Source organism: Geotrypetes seraphini, chromosome 7 (genome assembly GCF_902459505.1).
Source record: "Geotrypetes seraphini chromosome 7, aGeoSer1.1, whole genome shotgun sequence".
NCBI lineage: Eukaryota > Metazoa > Chordata > Amphibia > Gymnophiona > Dermophiidae > Geotrypetes > Geotrypetes seraphini.
In genome coordinates this window covers 38,144,139-38,162,169 of record NC_047090.1, presented here as the reverse complement: position 1 = coordinate 38,162,169, position 18,031 = coordinate 38,144,139, and the positions used below count along the sequence as shown (strand labels likewise).

General features: G+C 45.2%; 1 protein-coding gene across 3 annotated transcripts in view; it reads left to right on the top strand.

Annotated features, from left to right (window-relative positions):
• Positions 1 to 18,031, top strand: part of ACSS3 (acyl-CoA synthetase short chain family member 3) — a 182,983-nt gene that overhangs the window by 15,516 nt on the left and 149,436 nt on the right. The window lies entirely within an intron of this gene.

Genomic DNA, 18,031 nt, shown 5'->3' with positions numbered 1-18,031 from the left:
AGCTCTCGAGGACCAGAATTGCCTCCCCCTTTCCTAGAATATCCATTGCTAGATTAAAGGCTCCTAGATGTTTAGAGGGTGGGTTGTGGTTTGTTTTGGGGGTTTTTTTCCTGATATATATTTTTATTGTGTATCAGCAGGCTTGTAAGTGCCTCGGACTTATCTAACATGCCCGGATGGTATACACTTGAATCTGTACCCTATCCCAATTTCTAGAATTATTGTCACAGCCTTCTAAGAGTTTTAGAATTAACCCTATCCTAAACACTTCCCTTAGCATTTTGGTTAAAGTCCTTCCAATCTCTTGTAATAAGTCTGTATTCTATCCCATATGGATTAATAAAAATGTTCTCATTGATAAAAATAAACGAAAAAAACCATAATTGTTTTTCTTGGATCCAGAATGGAATATGGGATGCTTCACCTTTTTTTTTTGACCCATCCTCATGTACTCCGAGAACTTTTGCTGAAATGCAGCTAAGCTATCATTTAAAAGATTCCCTGGACTAAAGCTAAGGGGCAGCAGGCTCAGGACAAATGTCAGGAAGTTCTGTTTCACACAGCGGGTGGTGGACGCTTGGAATGCTCTCCCGGACGTGGTGGTGACAGAGACTACCATTCTGGGTTTCAAGTGTAAGTTGGATGTATACCTCCTTGCAAAACACATTGATGGATACGGGTGACCATTGATGGATACGGGTGACCAGATCTGGGAGCACCTGGCTTGACCTCCGCGTGTGCAGGTTGCCGGAATAGATGGACCTAGGGTCTGATCCGGCGAAGGCGTTTCTTATGTTCTTATGATTCTATAGATCAGTGGTTCCCAACCCTGTCCTGGAGGACCACCAGACCAATTGGGTTTTCAGGATAGCCCTAATGAATATGCATGAAGCAGATTTGCATGCCTGTCACTTCCATTATGTGCAAATCTCTCTCATGAATATTCATTAGGGCTAGCCTGAAAACCTGATTGGCCTGGTGGTCCTCCAGGACAGGGTTGGGAACCACTGCTATAGATGACTTAAACGTAAGTCTGCCTTTCATAAGTAAGATCTTAATATTTATTTTATTTATTTATTCAATTTTCTATACCTTTCTCCCAGGGGAGCTCAGAACGGTTTACATGAATTTATTCAGGTACTCAAGCATTTTTCCCTGTCTGTCCTGGTGAACTCACAATTTATCTAATGTACTTGGAGCAATGGGGGGATTAAGTGACTTGCCCAGGGTCACATGGAGAAGTGTGGGTTTGAACCCACAACCTCAGGGTGCTGGGGCTTAACCACTGCACCACTCTAGAAATCAAAACGTAGTAAAAGTGAGCCAAATAAAGGGCAATCGAGCCATTGTGGCATCACTAATCAGGTTGGCCCTCTGGAATTGGTGGAATGAGGTACAGGTACTCATCGACGTACGACCGCAATTGGCTCAGACTGCCAGGTCGTAAGTTGGTCGGGATGTAAGTCGGCCTATGTTTGATTTATGTTTAACGAATTCGAACTGACAGCTCGCGCACCCTTTAAATATTGAAGGGAGTGATTGCAACAAGCTACTTCGCCCCCCTTCTAAGCTTCCCTGTTCATTCATTCCATTGGCTAGCAGAGCTCGCGCATTTGTTTAAAAAGTTTCTTTACAAGGCAAATGTTCTTGCTAGCTGCCGAGTGATGCGTGGGAACACGGAAGAGGGAAGAATGTCCTTGGACACCGCCTAGCCCGCCTAATCCACAGGGCTTTAAACTAGGTAAGTCGGGGGAGGGTACAGGCACAAACAACATACCTGGCGAACTAAACTGCCAATACATTTTTGAGGCTGAGGTAAGTAGTCACCGAAATTCTAGGTCTGGGTCAGGGGTGAGTGCACACACTTTCGAGTCGGGAGTAGGGTCACATCATATTTATGGGTCACATTGTAATTCCGGGTCTAGGGGGAGTACACACTGTAGTTCTGGGTATATGGGGAGTACACATTGTGGTTCTGGGCCTCAGGAAAGCACACATAATGCTAAAGGTGTTCAAGTAGCTCAAGCAGGAATATCCCCATTGAGACGTAACAAAAATACAACATGGAGGGCTATGTACGTCAACGCACACAGTTTAGGAAACAAGATCCTGGAATTGGAAACAGAAATAAGGAATGCCAACCTGGATGTGGTGGCGATATCCGAAACCTGGCTGACAGACTTCCACGGGTGGGACATGGTCATACCGGGTTACAACTTGCTTCGCCGGGACAGGGAGGGCAGGATGGGAGGAGGTGTAGCATTATATACTAAAGATGACATTAAGGTCACGAGAATCTCAGATGTCCGGTATACTGGGGAATCCCTTTGGGTTAATTTGGCCAGAGGGAAGGACAAATGCTTGTATCTTGGCGTAATTTACAGACCCCCAAGACAACAGGATGACCTGGATATGGAAATAATCGGAGATATAGAAAATATCACCTTGCGTGGGGACACAGTATTGCTAGGTGACTTCAACATGCCTGATGTGGATTGGGTTACACTTACCTCTGATTCCGGCAGCAGCAGAAGGCTATTAAACTCTATGAAAGGAGCAAGACTCAGGCAACTGGTGTTGGAAACGACAAGGGATCAGGCAATACTGGACCTGATACTTACCAATGGAGAAAGTGTCACAGAGGTCTCGGTGGGCGACACATTGGCCTCCAGTGACCACAACATGGTATGGTTCAATATCAGGAAAGGTTTCACTAAATCTACTACACTAACCAAGGTCCTCAAATTCAAGGACACAAATTTCAAAGAAATGGGAGACTTCGTTCACCAGGCGCTACAAAGCCAAGAAGAAACCGATAACGTGGAAGACATGTGGTCGAATTTAAAAGCAACCATACAAGAAGCAACAAACCGCTATGTTAAATCAGTAAGTAAACGGCGAAGGAACAATAAGCCACAGTGGTTTACTGCGGAGATCTCAGACCTGATCAAGGAGAAGAAAAAAGCATTCATCTCTTACAAACAATCAGGGAAGCAGGACTCTAGAGCAGACTACCTGACCAAATCAAAAGCCGTCAAAACAGCAGTCAGGGAGGCTAAATTCCACATGGAGGAGTCTATAGCAAAGAACATCCAGAAGGGAGATAAATCCTTCTTCAGGTATATCAGTGATAGAAGAAAAAATTCAGGCGGGATTGTACGTCTTAGGAATCCAGACGGAGACTATGTGGAAAAGGATTCGGAAAAAGCCCAACTATTAAATGAATACTTCTGCTCAGTCTTCACCCGAGAAGCGCCAGGGCTCGGCCCTCAGCTACAGACAAGGGTTGGCTCAGTTGACCCGTTTAGTAACTTTGAGTTTACGCCCAGCAGTGTCTACGGTGAGCTGTCAAAGCTCAAGGTTAACAAAGCAATGGGGCCGGACAACCTGCACCCCAGGGTGCTTAGGGAGCTGAGTGATGTCTTGGCGGAGCCACTGTCCACGCTCTTCAACCTCTCCCTTAGTACAGGCAGCGTCCCGTTGGACTGGAGGACGGCTAACGTCATTCCACTCCACAAGAAAGGCTCAAAGATGGAGACAGCAAACTACAGACCAGTGAGTCTAACATCGATAGTGAGCAAACTAATGGAAACTCTAATCAAACACCAATTGGATAAGGTCCTGGATGAGAAGAATCTACGGGATCCCCGACAACATGGATTTACTAATTGGAGATCATGCCAATCCAACCTGATCAGCTTCTTTGACTGGGTGACGGGGAAGCTGGATATTGGGGAGTCCCTGGACATCGTGTACCTGGACTTTAGCAAAGCATTCGATAGCGTACCACACCGCAGGTTGCTGAGCAAGATGAGTTCTATAGGATTAGGTGACACATTGACGAAATGGGTTGGGAGCTGGCTTGGAGGTAGGCTCCAAAGGGTGGTGGTGAACGGCACCCCCTCCGAAATGACGGAGGTGATTAGTGGAGTACCACAGGGCTCAGTCTTGGGCCCAATCCTATTCAACATCTTTATAAGAGACTTGGCAGAAGGGCTTCGAGGTAAAATAACATTATTCGCCGATGACGCCAAACTGAGTAATGTAGTGGGCAAATGCACAACAGACGAAGATTCAATGCCCGACAATATGATGCACGACCTACTCCTACTGGAGCAATGGTCTAGGACATGGCAACTCAACTTCAATGCCAAAAAATGCAAAGTTATGCACCTGGGCAGCCAAAATCCATGCAAGTCTTATACCCTTAATGGCGAGATCCTAGCAAAAACAGTAGCAGAACGAGACTTGGGGGTAATCGTCAGTGAGGACATGAAGTCTGCCTATCAAGTGGAGCAGGCTTCGTCCAAGGCAAGACAAATCATGGGCTGCATACGAAAGGGTTTCGTCAGTCGTAAGGCGGAAGTCATTATGCCATTGTATAGATCCATGGTGAGGCCCCACCTGGAATACTGTGTGCAATTCTGGAGGCCGCATTATCGCAAGGATGTGCTGAGACTGGAGTCGGTGCAAAGAATGGCCACCCGGATGGTCTCGGGACTCAAGGATCTTCCATATGAAGAACGGCTTGACAAATTACAGCTATACTCGCTCGAGGAGCGCAGAGAGAGGGGAGACATGATCGAGACGTTCAAGTATCTTACGGGCCGCATCGAGGCGGAGGAAGAGATCTTCTTTTTCAAGGGTCCCACGACAACAAGAGGGCATCCGTCGAAAATCAGGGGCGGGAAACTATGAGTGACACCAGGAAATTCTTTTTCACTGAAAGAGTGGTTGATCACTGGAATAGTCTTCCACTACAGATGATTGAGGCCAGCAGGGTACCTGATTTTAAGGCCAAATGGGATCGACACATGGGATCTATTCACAGGGCAAAGGTAAGGGAGGGCCATTAGGGTGGGCAGACTGGATGGACCGTGGCCCTTATCTGCCATCTATTTCTATGTTTCTATGTTTCACTCCTTGGTTTTGTCAGGGGCCGTGCCGCTTCCTCTGTGTATGGGCCTCACATCACACCACTGTAGCCAAAATTTTCATACTATCTCTCTTATGAACTTCACAGGCGCCTGCACACCGTCCCCATGTCTGTCTCTACAGCAGACTATGGACTTTTCCTCCAGGAACTTGTCCAAACCTTTCTTAAAACCAGCTACGTTAACGGCTCTTACCACAACCTCTGGCAACGTGCTTCAGAGCCCCGCACCTGCAGACTGAGCTTCATCTGTTCCAGCATCCTTCCCCCCCTCCTGCAGCTTCCTTGTAGGGGAAGAACTAGAATAGGAAATAGGTTTGGCGTAGGGTTATCAATTGGCTCCAGAAAAAGGAGGACGGATTGAGACAAACGGGTTTTACTTCCATTGGTTTTAGTAGTAGCAAAACCTGGATGTCAGAATCCGTCCTCCTTTTTCTGGGGCCATATGGTAACCCTAGGTCTGGGCATCATATGGCCAGCTCAAGCGATGGACCAGGTGAAGCACTGGTGATAAAAGGTGCCAAAATCCCAATCTGGTCTACTTTCAGATTCCTAGAGAGAGAGAGTTGCTAGACTGGGATTTTGACACTCTTTATCACCAGCATCTTACCTGGTCTAGTAGGAGGGAGGGATTTGAGGGAAAGGGGGAGATACCAGATCACAGGCAAGGGGCGGGGGAGTAGATGGAGAGATATTAGATTGTGGGTGGGAGAGCGTCAAAGCAAAGCACCTTCAAAATTTGGTACAAGAGGTGACCCCCCCCTATGTTTATGCCTAAAGTCAGGCCTGACCTGGCCTTCATTAAACAGAAGGAGTAGCTTGCCCTGGTTCATCTTCATCGTGTTACACTCCTATCCCCTGGTTCTACCACTTCAAATGCAACGAAACCTGGGATCCTCATCTGGAATAATCATTCTGTTTGATCTTGTATTCCTCCCTAATAAATATTTTAAAGAAACTGAAGAGCGTATATTTCTGAATCCTTGATGGCATTAGTGATTTAATCAAATTGCCCTTGAAAATTGAGAGATCACGTGACTCCCTTTGATTGGAGTGCACGCAAAATGCCAGCTGCTCAGACTGATATAATTATAAAGCTAGATACACAACCAGGCTATCTTTGTTATCGCAAATCATCATCTGCAGTGTACAGACACACATACAAAGTGCATTATCATGAAAGGCTGAAAAGGGGGGTGATGGAACACTCTGCACTAGGAACTTTTCATTTGCTTTGTTTACATAAATTGAGAGGCATAATCACATTTCTCTTTTGAGTTACTCAACCATCCTTCGAAAACAAAGCTGTCGGCTAAATCAGTTCAAGGAAGGAGACTTTGGATCTCTCCTGGGTTTTGAGCTTACCACCTATTGCATTGTAGTATTTGAAGTAGAGAATGACGCGGTGAGAAACTTCATCAACTTCATCACCATTCCAGTCCTTGTGGGTAACTGTGGGAAACCATTTCCATGTCATTCTTTATGGAGAAAGGGATGAATCAGAGTATGAATGGGCACAGTCGTAAGAACATAAGAATAGCCTTATTGGGTCAGACCAATGGACCATCTAGCCCAGTATTCCATCTTCGTGGAGGCCAATCCAAGTCACAAGTACCTGGCAAAAACCCATTCCATGTTACCATCCCATGTCTGTCTCAACAGCAGACTATGGACTGACCCTCAAGCCTTGCACTGAAGAATGCTGGTGTAGAAGGACTTGAGGTTGAGATAGACACTAAAGAATGACACCAGATGGTTAGAACATAAGACCATAAGCGTTGTCATACTGGGACAGACCAAAGGTCCATCAAGCCCAGTATCCTGTTTCCAACAGAGGCCAACCCAGGTCCCAAGTACCTGGCAGTAGCCCAAAGAGTAGCAACATTCCATCGATTGTGATGTCACAATGCCTCATTCCACCAACGCCTAAGAGCCAACCTCATCAGTAATGTCACAATGGTTATCCTATACTTGCATCCACTCATGCGCAAATGCCGTCCTGATGTTGCTAGCTGGAAGCTTTTCAAAACCCAAAGTGCCAGGTTTTGAAAAGTCATCTGGACCCTCGGACATGTCCGGCGAAATCCAGACGTCTGGTAACCCTAGCTTGTCGAGATAAGGAAATTTGAAGGTGAAAATCATCAGGAAAACAAAGCCTTTGTCCAGGGACTCATGCACCAATATTCTATGTCAATGTTCTTCAACCACCGGTCCATGGATCAGTGCCGGTCCACAGGGCCAGAACATGCATCACGCCCAAAACAGTGTTCTTCAACCGCCGGCCCATGGTGTGATCGATGCGGCGTTATCTTCAAGCCAGCTCCCTCTTCCTAACTGATTCAGTGCACAAAACCACAGGCAGTGGCTCCTACGGGCATCCTGCGCCTGAACCGGAAGCCTTCTCTCTGACGTTGCAACGTCAGAGGGAAGGCTTCCAGATGAGGCACGGGACGTGCAAGGTGCAATTAGGACTATTATGGGGGGCGGGGTCTGGGGTGGAGATTGGGTAGAGATGGGCGGGGTCTGTCCCACAACTTAGCCCAGTGTTCTTCAACCGCTGGTCCACGGATCGATGCCGGTCCACAGAATAATTCTTTCATTTCTGCTGGTCCATAGGTGTAAAAAGGTTGAAAAACACTGTTCTATATCACAATAACACATATAGAATTTGTGCTTATCACCCAGCATTTTAGTGCTTAAATTTAGGCTACCATGGAAGCAATATCCTGACTGAGGCATTTGTCAAAGCATTTAGTAATAAGCTATGCATCTTTATAAGCCTAAGTGCTTTGAAAATGGGCCCCATTGTGTATAAGGTGAAATTCTAAGCACTGAAAATAAGACACAATCCCCTACTGATCAATATGAAGGCATTTCAAAACAGTCATAAGGCAGCTCCAGGGAGCGGGATTATTGCTTGAACACAACGCTGGGCTAAAGGTTCAGATCCAAGAATGCAATTGATGTGTTAAATCGCCATCAAACAGATGGTCTGGGATTTGTCAAGCGCTGGAAAACAAGGGGAAAGCAGCTCTCTGAGCCACTGTACTGAAGGTTAGAGAGCTTTGGATGAAAGAGCAGGCAGGCACGGGCCCACGCTTTCACAGAAATTGGAAACATTAATTGTCAGAAAGGATAATACTGACACCGCCTCAAATACGGTGGAAGGAAAAAAGTAGCATTACTTCCATGTACTTCTAGATACGTGCAGTAGCTGTGTAGGGATCTATCTGTGTGGTTTGGTTCCAAATCAATCACTACATCATTTTGGCTCTAGATTTGGAATTATTTGTATCTGTTGGTTCATTCAGGCCCATTAAACTCAGTGGTACAAGCAATTTTCTATTCAATTTTATTGAGAATTTAGCTTAAAACGTGCTGGTAGACATAAGAATAGCCTTACTGGGTCAACCCAAAGGTCCATCAAGCCCGGTAGCCCGTTCTCACAATGGCCAATCCAGGTCCCTAGTACCTAACCAAAACCCAAGGAGTAGCAACATTCTGTTCAGAATCCTGAAGAATAGCAAGATTCTGGCATCCAAAAGAGTAACAAAAGATTCCAGAACCCCAATGGGAGCAACATTCCAGAGTTGAGATAGTGATGTCATAATGCCTCATTCCACAGTGTCTCAGAGCCAACCTCAGCAGTGATGTTACAATGGCTTGATTGTTCTATACTTGACTCGCAAAAGAACATAAGAGCTGCCATACTGCGTCAGACCAATAGTCCATCAAGCCCAGTAGCCTGTTCTCACGGAGGCCAAACCAGGTCACTAGTACCTGAACAAACTACAGGATCATTCCAGAAAATCACGATTGGCATGGAGACCCCCAAACCACCATGAAAGGGGCAAAGTGGAACAAACAATGGAATGAAAAGTAAACTAAACTAAACCTTGAATTTATAGACTGGGTCATCTTCATATGATAAAGCTCAACTCGGTTTACAATAAATTAAAAAAAGAAGACAAACTTACAATTTAGAGAATTGCCAAGTTTTTAAATTTTTACAAAACGATTGAAGTGAACCTAGTTCTCGTAACCTTAGGGGAATATCGTTCCATGGCACCAGGAGAGGGGCAAAGCAGCACCTACATTGGCATGGAGACCCTATGGTACTGTAAGAAGGCTAAAGCAACAATGACATGGGTACCCAGAGGGAACAGGGAAGTAAAGCAACTAGTGATATGCTATCATTTGCAACGATGCAGGAAACGTCAATGACATATCCTTTGTCGTTGCATGTCATCATTACCAAATGAAAATAAGCAGAAAAAAACGTGACAGTTCATGTTTTGGCATTTGCAGATAATAGCACCCTGTATCTCCTCAATTCTATAAACTTACATGCACACAATATTACGCCAGGGACCAAATTATATATATATATATATATATATATAACTGCCTGCTGATTTAGGGGGCGGGACTCAGCAGGGAAGTATTTACCTGCCACAGAGGAGAATCATTGGAGGAGATCCCCCCATGAGAAGAAAACATCTGAGGTAGGAAGGAGTCCCGGGAAGAGAGAGAATCTTCCTCTTTCCTAGTTGTAAGCTGAGAGAGCCTTGGAAAGATTTGGAATGTGTGCAAGAACCTCCAGAGATAACTGTTCTCTACTGAAACAGGGTAAGCCAAGCCCATAAGGAAAATAATTGTGGAAGCGACTTTAGGCTATTAAAACAAAACAATTATTTGTGCCTTTTCTGAGTCTGTGAGGAAACACCTCAGGTCTCTAGAAAAATGAAAGCTGTTGCTCCTTTTCAAAGTGGTTTCTTGTGCTGCTTTGAATGCGTGTGGGCAGTGCTTTGGGTGAGTCGGGACTGGACTCTGCCGCCAACACCTAAAAATTCAGCGCCTACAAAATCTGGGCTTAACGCTATTCTATAAACAGCCTCAGGAGTTAGGCATGATTTATAGATTAAGCGTTGTTGCATCAGCAATCTTGTCAATATTTGCATGATCATACTCGCTGGTGTGTTCCAAGGAGAACCCTCCATTCTGAAGACACATGTAAGCTAGTAATACGAGTGTCATTTCATAAATAATTCACACTATTTAAAAAAAATTTATATGTTTTATTTTTTTCAAGTATTTCTTTACAATCCTTCAAAATACTCCCTGCTTTGCAATGACCGAGTCATAACGTCCGGGAAGCTTCATTATTCCATCCAAGACACCGTTTTATTTCAGTTGCCGAATGGCTCGGGTACCGGCGGAAGAAAGCTCTTCCAGAGTTGCAAAACAATGTCTATGCATAGGTTGTTTCAACTTTGGGAAAAGGTTGAAGTCTGGTGGATTCATGTCTGGACTGTAGGGCGCATGAGGTAACACCTCCCAGCCGTATTTGTGTACTTTTGCAATGACGATTGGAGAGCTCCATCTTCCCCATGACCAAAAAAATTTTGATGAGCTCAATCATAAGACAAACAAATGATGATTTTTGCTTATGATCATGAAGGCATCATCATCACAAAGTTCCATGTGGAAGAAGTGTCACAGTAGTGTATTATCGTGATTTTTTTTGCGAAAAATGCACAAAACTCGACCTCGGTTGCTCTTGGCTGGACCACTCATTCTTCACGACAACGCTCGCCCGCACATAGGGAATGCAAATGAAAAACTACATGAATACGGCTGGAAGGTGTTACCTCATGCTCTCTACAGTCCATACATGAGGCCATCAGACTTTGACCTTTTTCCAAAGTTGAAACAACCTATGTGTGGACATCTTTTTGCATCTCTGGAAGAGTTTTCTTCCGCCGGTACCTGAGCCATTCGGCAACTGAACTAAAACGGTGTCTTGGATGGAATAATGAAGCTTTCCGGGCTTTGGGACTCGGTCATTGCAAAGCAGGGAGACTATATTGAAGGATTGTAAAGAAATACTTGGAAAAAAAAAAAAAGTAAATTTAAAAAAATAGTGTGCATTATTTATGAAATGACTCTCGTACCAATTGTTCGGGAGGCATGTCTTGAATTTACTCTTAAATTGGGTTACCAGACGTCCGAGAAAACCCGGACAGGTCCTTTTCTTAGAGGACTGTCCAGGTGCCTGGAGGGGCTTCCAAACCCCGGCAGTTTGTCCGGGTTTAGTAAATCCTGAGCTTAGAGGCTGCATCTGGAAGCCTTTGCGCATGGGTGGCTGTCACTGTGATGATGTCATAAGAATGGGTGCATGCGTGTGATGTCATTGTGTCGATGTCCATGCATGCGCAAAGGCTTCTAAATGTGGCCTTCGAATTCTGGAAGGTTCGTGTGGGGTCAGGGCTGGGGGAGGAATGGGCGGAACCAGAGGCTGAACAGGGCGGAACTGGAGGCAGTACGGGGCGGGGCCAGGCATCCTCTTTTTTTTTTTTTTTTTCCTCAGAGAGGCAGTTATGGAAGAAATATTTTTGAAGTGCCTTTCGGATTTAGGCTGCTGTGAAGACAGCGCTTTATAAACAAGGTTTCTAGGCATAGCTTTGTTTCTGTCATTGACAGGCTTTTTGTTGTTGAGAATTTTTACCAATACAGGTCACATTCGTCATGCTTTGTTACAAATGTTAAAAATGAAAAAATATTTGACATGTAGTGTCGATGATCTCATAAACCAACCCCCCCTTTTACAAAACTGTGCAAGAGGATTCTAGCGCCAGCCAGCGCACTGAACGCTCTGTACTGCTCTGACGCTCATATGAACTCTGACCATCGGAGTAGTGCAGCGCGCCAGCCGATGCTAAAAATCTCTCACGCAGTTTTGTAAAAAAAAAAGGGGGAGGGTAAAATTAAGGCCCCTTTTTATCAAGCTGTGTTAGGCTTTTTTATCGCAGGCTGTAGCGTTAAATTCTCCGAAGCTCACATAATTCCTATGAGCAGTGATGGGACAGTCATGCGCCAGACACCAGCGTGCCGACAATCGAGTGCTGACAGTTCGGCGCAAGACACCATCGCGCCGCGGGAAAACTTAGTTTTAAAGAGCTCCGATGGGTTGTGTGGGGGGAATCCCCCCACTTTACTGCATACGCGCTGCAACGGCGCTGCCGTTGGGGGTGCAACGCCCCACATTATAGAGAAAATGGATCTTTTCCCAAAAAAAATTGGAAAAAGTTCCATTTTCTCTATAATGGAGAATTCCAACCCCCCAACAGCAGCGCAAACACTATGCAGTAAAGTGGGGGGTTCCCCACTCACACCCCGCTTTGGAGTTCTGTAAATTGACGTGATGACATCACATGCATACGTGATGTCATCACAACAACGTCCAAGCATGCACAAAGGCTAGGTTGGCTCCATGGTAGGGGCTTTATCAATTGTACACCTTTTAGTGCATGCTGCATGCTTGCTCACTGCTTTCCATGGGGGTCCTTTCACTAAAGCTTCTGCAAAAATGGCCTTGTTGTGTTGCTTATGCATCCCGTGCGCTGTGACCACTTGTCCTGCAGCAGAAAAATGGCTGACTTTTTTACATTTTCCCAATTAATGGCCACATACTAATGTCACCATTGGCATGCAGCCATTAAAAAAAAATTACCATGTGAGCCCTTACCAACACCTATTTTATAGGCGGTAAGGCCCAAGCGCAACCCCACCCCTCTCCCCAGCAATGCTTCACGCACTGATTAGCACTGGCATGCCTAATCACCACCCTCAAACGCCCCCCCCCTTAGAGTAAATTCTGAAAAATATTTTTAGCACGTGGTATATGCGTGAGACAGGCAAATTAACGCAGAACGGCAGTGCACGTCCCGCAGTGCGCCTGTATAGTAAAAGGATCCCCAGTGTGTGGTGCTCTGATACCAGTCTGTATAACAATGACTTGAGAAAATGTAGCATACCTATACGTGCAAAACTTCAGACTTTTCTTTGGCTTTCTCTTGGGAAGGAGGGGAAGCAAATAGTGAAATTCGGGGGTCTGTTTTATGATTGACAGACGGCTTTTACTTAATATTTTTGTCTACATTTGGCCTCTGCATTTTTTCGCGTATTTCATTTTCAGTTAAACAAACACAAAATATTGAAAACAAACCAAAAAGAGAGGATGAGAAGAAATAAAATGAAGCGGCGAAGACAGAGAGGTGGGGGGGGAAGAGAGATTTGGAGCTACCAGTTTAAAAGCTTTTTTTTAAAATAAATCCAGTAAAATGGTGAATAATTGGGTGGTTGGAGAAAAGGATAAAGGGATTAGGCCAGTATCTCTCAAACATTTTTTTAGCTCCAGCATACTAAGGGCTCCTTTTATCAAGCCGCAATAGTGTGGTAATTAACCATGCCATTAAAAAACTATTTAAACCCCCTCCCCCCCCATTATTTTTATGATCAATATACAGTAGTTTGCACACAGATATCAGTGCAGCGCCTACCGGCAGCTATGTTGAGGCGCCTTCCAATGCCTAATGATGCGGAGAATAGATGTGGTTGGCTTAGGCATGGCTAGGCATCAGAGTTAGGCTCCAGTAAACTGAGCCAGGAAAAACCTGGCCTAATATACCGGTGCCTAGCTCTAGGATGCCTAGCGATGCCTAAGCAAGCCTAGGCTCCGCTAGGCATGATTCTATAAGCAACGCCTAGCAGTTGATTGACAACCATGCCTACTGACAGTGGCGTAGTAAGAGGGGTGAGGGGGCAGTCCTTCCTGGGTGCTGTCTTGGTAGGGGCGCCGTCACACAGCCTCCTCTCTGACCCCCCCACTCCACTATCCCCCACTACCGCGCGCTTCCCTTGCCCTGTACCTCTTTAACGTTCCCAGCATGAACAGCAATCCCAGCAGGAGGGGTGGGGAAGGAGCAGATGGGGGGGGATGGGGGGAAGGGGGTGCCACCGTCCCAGACACCTCTCACCCTCGCTACGCCACTGACTCAGCGTCGATCAGTTTGGAGCCTGACATTGGGCGCTGTTTACTAAATTCCATCTTATACGTTTGCCCGCATATTGGACCCAATTCTACAAACGGTGCCTGAGATATAGTTGCCGAGGAAATACAGCGCATAGCACCTATCAATCTTCAGTTAGGCGCCGTTTATAGAATCGCACCTACTGGTTCCTAAAGTGGACTTAGACACCACCCTACTTATGCCAAGCTTTTCTTGGCCTAAACACCGTCGCCTAAGTAATGTAATGTAATGTAATTTATTTCTTATATACCGCTACATCCGTTAGGTTCTAAGCGGTTTACAGAAAATATACATTAAGATTAGAAATAAGAAAGGGGATAGATATGAATCTTTGCGAGTGCCTGCTCGGAGACATCGGTTGCTGATCCGGAAGGGTGCTGTTATAGGAAAGAAGATCATTCTTAGCGTTTGGACGCAAGATATAGCGCCTGCTTACTGGGCTTGGAGGAACCGTTTTCATAATTTGATGCTCTTGGAGCAGCGCCATGCTCGATTATCTGTCCGGCGGACGAAGATTTTCCTGCAGACCTGGGACCCCTACATTTCCTCGCTTTCCCCTAGGGCCAGAAGTCTGGTCTTGAATTCACTCTGTTGTTGATACCTTATGCTCTCAGCTGTTTTCCCCGGGTTGGTGGGTGGATGTTTGAGAGAGTGTGAAAGGTAGGTATGAGTGGTTGGACGTATGTGGAGTTCAGGGGGTAGGGTGGGATTACACATTGTGGGTGGGAGGATGGGAATTGGATCTCTTGTTTTGTTTGATCTGTGCTGAGCGGCATAAGCAAACAGCTTGCTCAGCATAATCCTTTCTTGCTGGGGGGTTTTGGGTATGGAATGGGTCTCATGGTGTGGGTTTGGGTTGGGGTGGGGGTTTGGGATTTGGAGTGGGTGGGGATTGGGGGATTCTTTGGTTGGGGTGAAAATGTGTTTGATGGTACATTTGATGTTCGCGACCTTGTTGTATGGTCGTGTTGTCTTGTGTGTTTATTGATGGTGTGCCAATAAAACATGATTTATACTAGAAATAAGAAAGGTACTTGAAAAATTCCCTTACTGTCCCGAAGGCTCACAATCTAACTAAAGTACCTGGAGGGTAATAGAGAAGTGAAAAGTAGAGTTAGAGGAAAAATAAAAATAAAATAAACATTTTAACAAGACAGCATTGATCTAAATACTTTGGAAGGTAGAAGAGAGGAGAGAAAGGAATAGAAGCAGAAGGGGGAGCCGTTGAACAGTAGAATTCTGGAGAAATTTAAATGATAGAAATAGAACAAAACAAAGACAAAAGGCAAAACAATAGATAAGATTAAAGATAAATCTTAAGCTGGAAAGAAAAATAAAATAAAACTTTGCCTTCAATCCACGGTTTCAGCGTCAGTGATGAAGTGGAGCAAGTAAGTTTAGGAGGAGCGATTGACGTTTCCAGAAAGGGCTTCTTCAGGGAAGAGACTTGGCAGACAGGCCCAGGATGCCTATGTCTCCTCCCCTGCGATATTCTCCCATCCATGCATTCCCTCCCAGACACACTGCCCGTGCCCCAGCCGCTCCAAGGAGGCTGCCCCAGATGAGGCCCACGGTGAATGCAGGATTCTCTCCTCTGCAGAGTTAGGCAGCTACATGAGAAACACGCCCAAGCTCCGCCCCCTAACCACACCTACTTTCTGGTGCCTTATGCCACGTGCCCATCAATTAATTATTTTTAATTTAAGCTAATTATAAAGTGCTAATTGCTTGTTATCGGTGCTGATTACGCTTTTTAAATAATTTAGGCGCCTAGATCGGTAAGGCATGCCAATCTAGGCATCTGACTTTAGGTGCCTTTTATAAAATCAAGACCAGCAAGAGGTACCCACAGTAAAAGCCGGTTTCTCTGTTATGCATGTTCTTTTTGACAACCTAGCAGAGCTTTTTGGAGTGACAGGGCATCAGAACCGTTCCATTAACAATACAAATGGGGTGTTGATATATTGAAGGGCAAGCAAGCTTTATCATGCCATGGATATTTCCTTCACCACCTTTCCATCATGTCACAAGGCAGCGAAGAGCTGTTTTGCACAATTCACAGTTTCCTGGGACTCTGACAGGCCCAGATGTTGAAAACCTCATGACAGCACCTGCGGATCCGGGGACATGGATGACAGGTTCGTGCATATTGCAATGAGGCAAATGAGATAATAAATGGAACAGAGCCAGAAACCTGCTTAGAGGCAATTGCGTGTCTTTCTGTGAGATATTGCAGAGTCTTTGAGCAGTAATTTTATTTGATTCCGTGTTTACTTGTACTTTTCACATTCTGCGCACACGTCTTGAATCACAAATCAGAGAAGCTATATCATCTCAATCGCCAAGGAAAACAATTGTGCTATACACCTTTGTCCTCGGCACTATTTATAGAATCGGGTCCAATATGCGGGCAAAAACAATTCTAAAAAAAAAAAAAAATGTACCTGAAAAGTCTTGATTTCTGTGTGTACGATGGAATGTTGCTTAGAAATGATTCTGGCTGTTTTTCTGTATAATATTTCCATAAGTGATCAGATTAACTCTCTAGTCAGAAAATGTTTCTTAAGATTAAGACAATTAAGAGCAATAAGACCTGTTTTAAGCCAGACCAGTTTTAGAATAGTCATACGGGCAGTTTTACTCCCAAATGTGGATTATTACAACTCTTTGTACTGCGGTATCACAAAGAAGGGGGGCATAAGGCGCATAATTGCATTCATGACATCCTGTTTGTGTGTCGTATCTGTTTAGATTGTAAGCTCTTTGGAGCAGGGACTGTCTTCTTTATGACTCTGTACAGTGCTGTGTGCATCTGGTAGTGCTATAGAAATGTAGTGTGAAGAGTTTTAGTCTTTGGGAAGCAGAGCTGAGATTATGATGTCATAATGCCTCATTCCACCAATAAGAGCCAACCTCATCAATGATGTCATAAAGGCTTGATTGTCCTGTACTCCCCTCTGCCCTCCAACCCAGCCAGCAGATTAACCGTTCTCCTTAACTGTATCCATGACATCCTGTTTGTCTGTCTTATCTTTTTAAATTATAAGCTCTTTTGAGCAGGGACTGTCTCCTTTATGACTCTGTACAACACTGTGTGCGTCTGGTAGCACTATAGAAACAATTCATAGTATAGTAAGAGATGGCAACACACACAGCATAAAAATAATGTCAACATGGCAGAATCATCTAGATATTATTCGTACTAATTCTTATAAGATTCATACATTGACACATAGGGGGTCATAAGATGTCAAATGAAACTCGCTTAAAGTCAATCTGTATCATATAGAACTTGGAGGTTCTCACAACTCACTTGAATTGTGCCAAACTAAACACACTGACAGGGTCTCGAGTTCAAGAACAATGCAACATTTTTAACTGTCTCAGTGGCCCCCCCAGCTCCTTCCCTCCCCCCATTCCACACTTGTGCTCTCCCTCCTCACCCCCATGCACCTCTAAATCTTCACCAGCATGAGTGGCTTCGGCAGCATGCTTCTCATGCCAGCGTTGGCGTTCCCTCTGATGTCACTTCCTGGCCCCGTGACCCAGAAGTGATTCAGAGGGGAACCAGGCTGGCATGAGCAACAGGCAGACGTTGCTCGCACCAGCGAAGATAATACAGAGGTACAGGGTGGGGGAGGAAGGATGGCGCGAGCGTAGTGGGGAGAGGAGCCAGTGCCCCCCACCGACTCAGCGCTGGGGCGGTCTGCACTCCCCGCTATGCCACTGAACTGTCTTTTCTTTCACCTCAACAAATTCATCGAAAAGAGTTATTTGCATCTACCTTTGAATTTCAAGGTCCCAAAGTTTAGAATAGTCTTCCAGTATGTTTACAACAACTCTCTTCTTGCTATCAATTCAGGAAATTGTTAAAGACATATCTAGTCTCTCTGTAATCCTCAAGTTCACTTAGACCCGGATTCTCTACAAGGCGCTGAAGCTCAGAGAAAAACACCGTTTTAAACTGAGTTTCAAGGCACCTACCAGGGCCTCAAAAAACACCGCCGGAATCTCACCTCTGTAGGCTTTTACAATGCCTAATGCCACAGTAGGCATGGCTAATGCCGGAAGTGGCATTAGGCGCTGTAAAGCGCCCTACGGAGGTGTGACTCACGTCAAAGGCAGGTGCCAGAAATGCCAGGAAAATCCTGGCCTACATTTCTGGCGCCTACCTTTGCTGGAGGCGTGATTCTGTAGCTGGTGCCCACCAAGTGATTGACATACT